This window comes from Botryllus schlosseri, chromosome 7, assembly GCF_051294905.1.
Source record: "Botryllus schlosseri isolate E-star chromosome 7, Bs_hap1, whole genome shotgun sequence".
NCBI classification, from domain to species: Eukaryota; Metazoa; Chordata; class Ascidiacea; order Stolidobranchia; family Styelidae; genus Botryllus; species Botryllus schlosseri.
This window is the reverse complement of record NC_137242.1, coordinates 23,373,709-23,379,082: the sequence shown is the minus strand read 5'-3', so window position 1 is coordinate 23,379,082 and position 5,374 is coordinate 23,373,709. Positions and strand designations below refer to the sequence as shown.

Sequence of the window (5,374 nt, the reverse complement as noted above, 5' to 3'; positions counted from 1 at the left end):
CTATAACTACTCCACTACTACTACTACTACCACTCCAATACTACCTCTAATACACTTCCTGAGTCGTCGTTGTAGATACGTAAACAAAGGACCAGTCGCACGCGCGCCCTCTAGTGACCGCAATTTTGGTTTACCCTCTCATTTAAATTATAAATCGTAAAGCGGAAAAACGGATATGAAATCATTCAGCTATGAAATGACGTCATGTGAATGACACGACAAAAGTCCTGGTATAGCTCAGTGTGGTAAACAGATAGTTATTCGTGTTGGGATTGATTTTGATACTGAATTTGATTGTGAATATGGAAGGTATGAAGAAGATGAGGCACGGAGGTACATCTTGTGTCGCGTATGGTTGCTGAAATACGCAATATTCCGTACCCAAAGTGTCTTTTCATCGCTGTCCAAACCCTATTGCCGGAGAGGATTATGAAGACTGTGAAAGTGATATCCAATTCCTGTCAAGTGACGATAGCTTCCACCCCACACAGTTAGATGGCGAGTCAGAGTGAGTACTTGAACAGTGTAATCATATTTGTACCAAGTCTTCACCAAGATAATGATTTGCAGGCATTCAGATTCAGAGGAATGTCTGGAGAATAGCAAGACCCAGTTTGTGATTGTGGACAGAAATAATCTGGTGAGCATTTTTCAACATTGTCCAATGTGTCAATCAGAGTCGAACGTGCAAGAGTCTGATTTAGGTAGCACACTGAGAATCAAGCAAGACTGCACAAACTGCTCATACTCCAGATTTTGATTTACGGGTAGTGTAGATGGCGTTACATCCTTTAAAGCCTACTTGACTGTATCAAAAAGAAACAAACTGCTTCATTCAGCATATATACATGATAAATATAGGCCTAAATTTAAGTTACAATGAATAGCATCTTTGATTCTGTTGTTTACCATTATGGCAATCCATTTTCAGATTCATTGGCATATGAAAGGATTTGCTATGTTCTCTACTCCACGCGAATGGAAAATGACATCCGCCATCTATCGCCGAATGGAAACACTGCTGGAAGTGAATCATTCAATGCCTTCAATCATTTCTGCCCAAAGTTATATCACTACAACCATATTTCAGTCATAAAAGCCAGGTGTCTTGGCTATTCAAAACTAACCTATATCAGATTTTGGCATAATTACTAGCCTCATCAATTATGCATATTTTGTAGGATGCAGTTGCCAATCCTGCATTTCAATGAAAATTGCTCGGAAACTCAAAAGATGTCGAAACAAGGAGCACCGTGGTCAAATACCGGAAGTACAAAAATGGGGAATGTACGGCCCACATGATACTTGAAAATTCAACATTTGGTAACTGCCGCTGATCTGACTGCAGCATAAGATTTCTTCATATTGTTATGCCTGTTCTAGATTTCTACAATGAGCTTGTCGAAGAAGTTCAAGCACTCATCAGAACTGGACCAGAAACTGTTGAGTTGAGCGATTGTGCTGAGACCGTTCCACCTCCTCTGACTAGCAGCGTTATCAAAATTAGCAGAGAGGAAGCTATTGCCCGACATAAAACCCGATATGCTTTTCTGCCTGACACCCGACACGGTAGTCATTTTGGTCGATTAGTTACATGCGTTTATTATTTGGAATACAACTGTACATTCACGATGTGGCGTTACTGAACTTGAATCCTTTGTAAGAATTTGACGTAAATTTTGTTCGGACAGCAGTAACAACGCATGCAGGCAGGATTTTCCGCTGGTTTTTGCCACAGAATCCCCATACCCAGCGAACACAATTTCTGAAAAATGAAAACAAATGCATTAGTGCGAGAAAAGTATTTGGAAACCGGATCAGAGACTCATCCCATTCATACATCGAACTCGATGTTATTATTCTGCGGCCATATTCCTGTTTATATCCATAGTAGGACATCTCCAATACGTCAACGTCCAGACACACTGCATTGAATCCTGGCAATTCTGTGATACACTTTATTTCTGTCAGTAACTCTCGGAACCCCCTTACAGCACAAACTTATCAAGATGCATGACTGAAACGAGCTATTACACTACATACTATATATACAACTGTATTTCATGTAGTCTCGACGAGCGGCTTGCGCTGAGCAAGCTAGGCTGTTCATGACCAATCATTATTATGAAGCTGCAAGGGGTTCCACTGACGTGGGATCGAGCGCATCAACACCTGAACCAATCCGGCATTTTAACGGTAATTTTGTAAGTACGTGCAAAAACGATACTCACATTCGACATCGGAGTACTCAGACTCAGTCTCAATATCACTTGGCAAATCCGTTACAATGGAAACCTCGGCCATTACTGACTAGAATAAAAACTGCGAGAACACAAACGGTTGCCAGTAAACTCGCCCCAAAGTAAATTCGGCCCAGGCAAATTCGGCCATTACATCAGTAAATTCGGCCCACCGAGAATATTGTATTAAAATGTATTACCAACCGTTAACATGAATTAATTACATAATTATACTATTATTAAGTGATTTGGATGTCAGGGTATGCGTAGATCGCGTAATCACGGGAGATAACGCGGATATTCACGGGGACCGAATTTACCGACGGCCGAATTCACCGGTCAATTGACTGGTTACTCGGTCAATTCTGCCCTCGGAGAATTTTTTATAAAAATGTATTACCACCTATTAATGTGAATTAATTTCATAATTATATTATTATCAAGTGATTTGGGGAACAGGGTACGCGTATGAATATATATATGTATATATATATGCCGATGTTTAGGGGGCCGAATTTACCGACAGTCGAATTCAATCGGTATATTCGGCCCTCGGAGAACATTGTGTGAAATTGTATTACGAACTAATAATGTGTATTATATTACATAATTATAATATTATCTAACCTGAACCCTAACACTAATCCTAACCCTAATCCTAACCTAACCCTAATCCTAACCTAACCTAACCCTAACCCTAATCCTAACCTAACCCTAATCCTAACTTAGCCCTAATCCTAAACCTAATCCTAACCTAACCCTAATCCTAACCTAACCTAACCCTAATCCTAACCCTAACTTAACCCTAATCCTAACCCTAACGCTAATCCAAACCCTAAACATACTAATAACTAATAACTGATCATGTGTATTATATTACATAATTATAATATTATCAAGTGATTTGGAGGTTAGGGGTTAGGTTTAGGGTTAGGATTAGCGTTAGGGTTTTAGGATTAGGGTTAGGTTAGGATTAGGGTTAGGTTAGGATTAGGTTAAGATTAGGGTTAGGATTATGGTTAGGTTAGGATTAGGGTTAGGTTAGGATTAGAGTTAGGTTAGCATTAGGGTTAGGGTTCAGGTTAGGTAATGGTATTGTAACTGTTATTGTTACTCTGGCCCTGGCCGAATTTACCGAGGGCCGAATTTACTGAGGGCCGAATTCACCGACGGCCAAAGTGACCGAAGGCCGAATTCGACGGGCCGAATTTACTTTGGGGCGAGTTTACTGGCAACCACACAAACAGCCGCTGTGACCGGTGTTGATGATATGTGTCATTCACTTGACGTCACAATGGACATTCTGCTTTTTCTGTAAACATGCCAATATTGGAACTTTCAGTCAAAATTACGGCAATTTCCGATTGAGTTGAAACACGGAAAGTCGTTAATTTCGTTATGAAAAAAAATTCTGAACATGATTCCGCAAAGTTGTCATGAAGATGCAGTTGACCTTTAAAACTTACTGAACTAAAGGACCGAGTCCGTTAACTCCGTTCGTATTTGTTGGTTCGTTGAATATTTCGCGGACCGCGTGTTTTCATGTTTTCGTCATTCTGCGTCAGTCGTCAGACGGGAAGAAAGGCGCTCTCGACAGTCTGGACTGGTCACGAAGTGTCTGAAATTTCAGAAGCAAAAGGTCATGCTGTTGTACTTGGCGCCAGAGATTTTCAGTCCGCCACTGCCAGCACCAGACTATGTTTCATGATGATATATTTAGTTCATCTACTACCGTACTGGGACATGGTTCCTGGTATAGTAATTGGATGCAGTTTGAGTTTATCATATCATTTATGACATTACATTTTGAAAAGTTTGAATTGAAGTACCAAGAAGTTGTATATTTAAGCGTGATATAGTAATTACAGTACAGAATTATGTTGGGTGGCAATAATGTGTCTCATAAGGATTTTCCATCGCGAATATCCGTGTCTAAAAAGTTATTTTTATTTTCTTGGACGTGTAGAGAATGAAATAATATGAAGTTTCAATGCTATCAAACTTCATAGGTATTGGGATTCATGTTTAAATTGTAGTTCCTGCAAATCTAAATTGAATTGAATAAAAAATGATACGATATTATTAAATATATTACTTGTCAATTGTAGCCTACCGTATTTCCATTTTAGAATAATCCTGTTAGATGATAAAATTGAAAGTTGAAATGTCAGCGTCTAATTTGCTGCTTATGCTTAGCAAAAAAGCAGTTGCTCACTTTTATGTTAGGAATAGAGAACTATCTAAGTTTCTACAAACTTCTTTGACTAATTAAGAATCAATACTTGCTGTTTATGTTACACATGACTGAATCCTGATGAGGGTTGCACTAAACTTGTTTGGCTTGTATGCACCATTGTCTGTACATATTTGATCGTCACCTCGGACCTGTGCATACGTAATCAATGATCGAACTAATTATTCGCAGTTGCGCAGCAAGCAAGAGACATAGCAAGTAAAAACATATTTCGTGAAGTTTTTGTCGGATCCTAGTGTCTAGCTCAACGCAGGGGTGTGCGACCTGTGTAGAACTATTACTTTTGAATGGTGTGTGGCCAGTTAATTTAGCATATTCTCTGACACGTTTGAACTACGCTATAGAGTGAGACCAGAGAAGGTTCAAACACACTACAATTTGTATGTTAACTTTGCGCATGAATATTTCAAATATCACCCCAAAACGACAAAACATTAACTTGGTTTACTTCTCGTAAGGCGTTGGTGCAAAAGCGCTCTCAATTTTGAGCATTATTGATATCCAAATTGTTGATCACTTCGATAAACTTCTCTTGCTATCTTGTTTACCATCCAGTGTTAGTTTTTGTTAGCCCTGGTTAAGATCAAAAACGTGATATATGAGTGTAATCAGTCGATTCCAATGCCGACAGCCGGTCAAGACCAAAACCAAATCTCTTCACCAGTATGGCATTGCACTCGATATAAACACACAATCATGATATTTCAGCGGCACCAATCAATCAAGTTCGTTTTCCTCATTAACAGTAAATGGATCACGCAACAGAGAGGAAAAACTTGAATGCAGCAAATGATGTGTCAATATGGCCATGATCGTATTGTCTACTGCAGCACGAGTATAACAGCAAAATAAGTTGCGGTTGAATCAAGAAGCAAATACT

At 39.3% G+C, this 5,374-nt stretch overlaps 2 long non-coding RNA genes across 3 annotated transcripts; one reads left to right on the top strand and one right to left on the bottom strand.

Annotated features, from left to right (window-relative positions):
* Positions 1-210: 210 nt before the first annotated feature.
* Positions 211-1,630, top strand: LOC145443476 (uncharacterized). 2 transcript variants are annotated; one of them, XR_013916439.1, is made up of 4 exons: positions 217-508; positions 571-640; positions 932-1,323; positions 1,384-1,630. It is a non-coding gene; the product is annotated as an uncharacterized LOC145443476 (long non-coding RNA). The 2 variants fall into 2 exon arrangements; XR_013916438.1 differs by having other exon boundaries at positions 211-1,323.
* Positions 1,327-2,332, bottom strand: LOC145443477 (uncharacterized). The gene is made up of 2 exons (XR_013916440.1): positions 1,841-2,332; positions 1,327-1,765 (listed from the first exon to the last, which is right to left on the bottom strand). It is a non-coding gene; the product is annotated as an uncharacterized LOC145443477 (long non-coding RNA).
* Between the last annotated feature and the right edge of the window lie 3,042 nt (positions 2,333-5,374).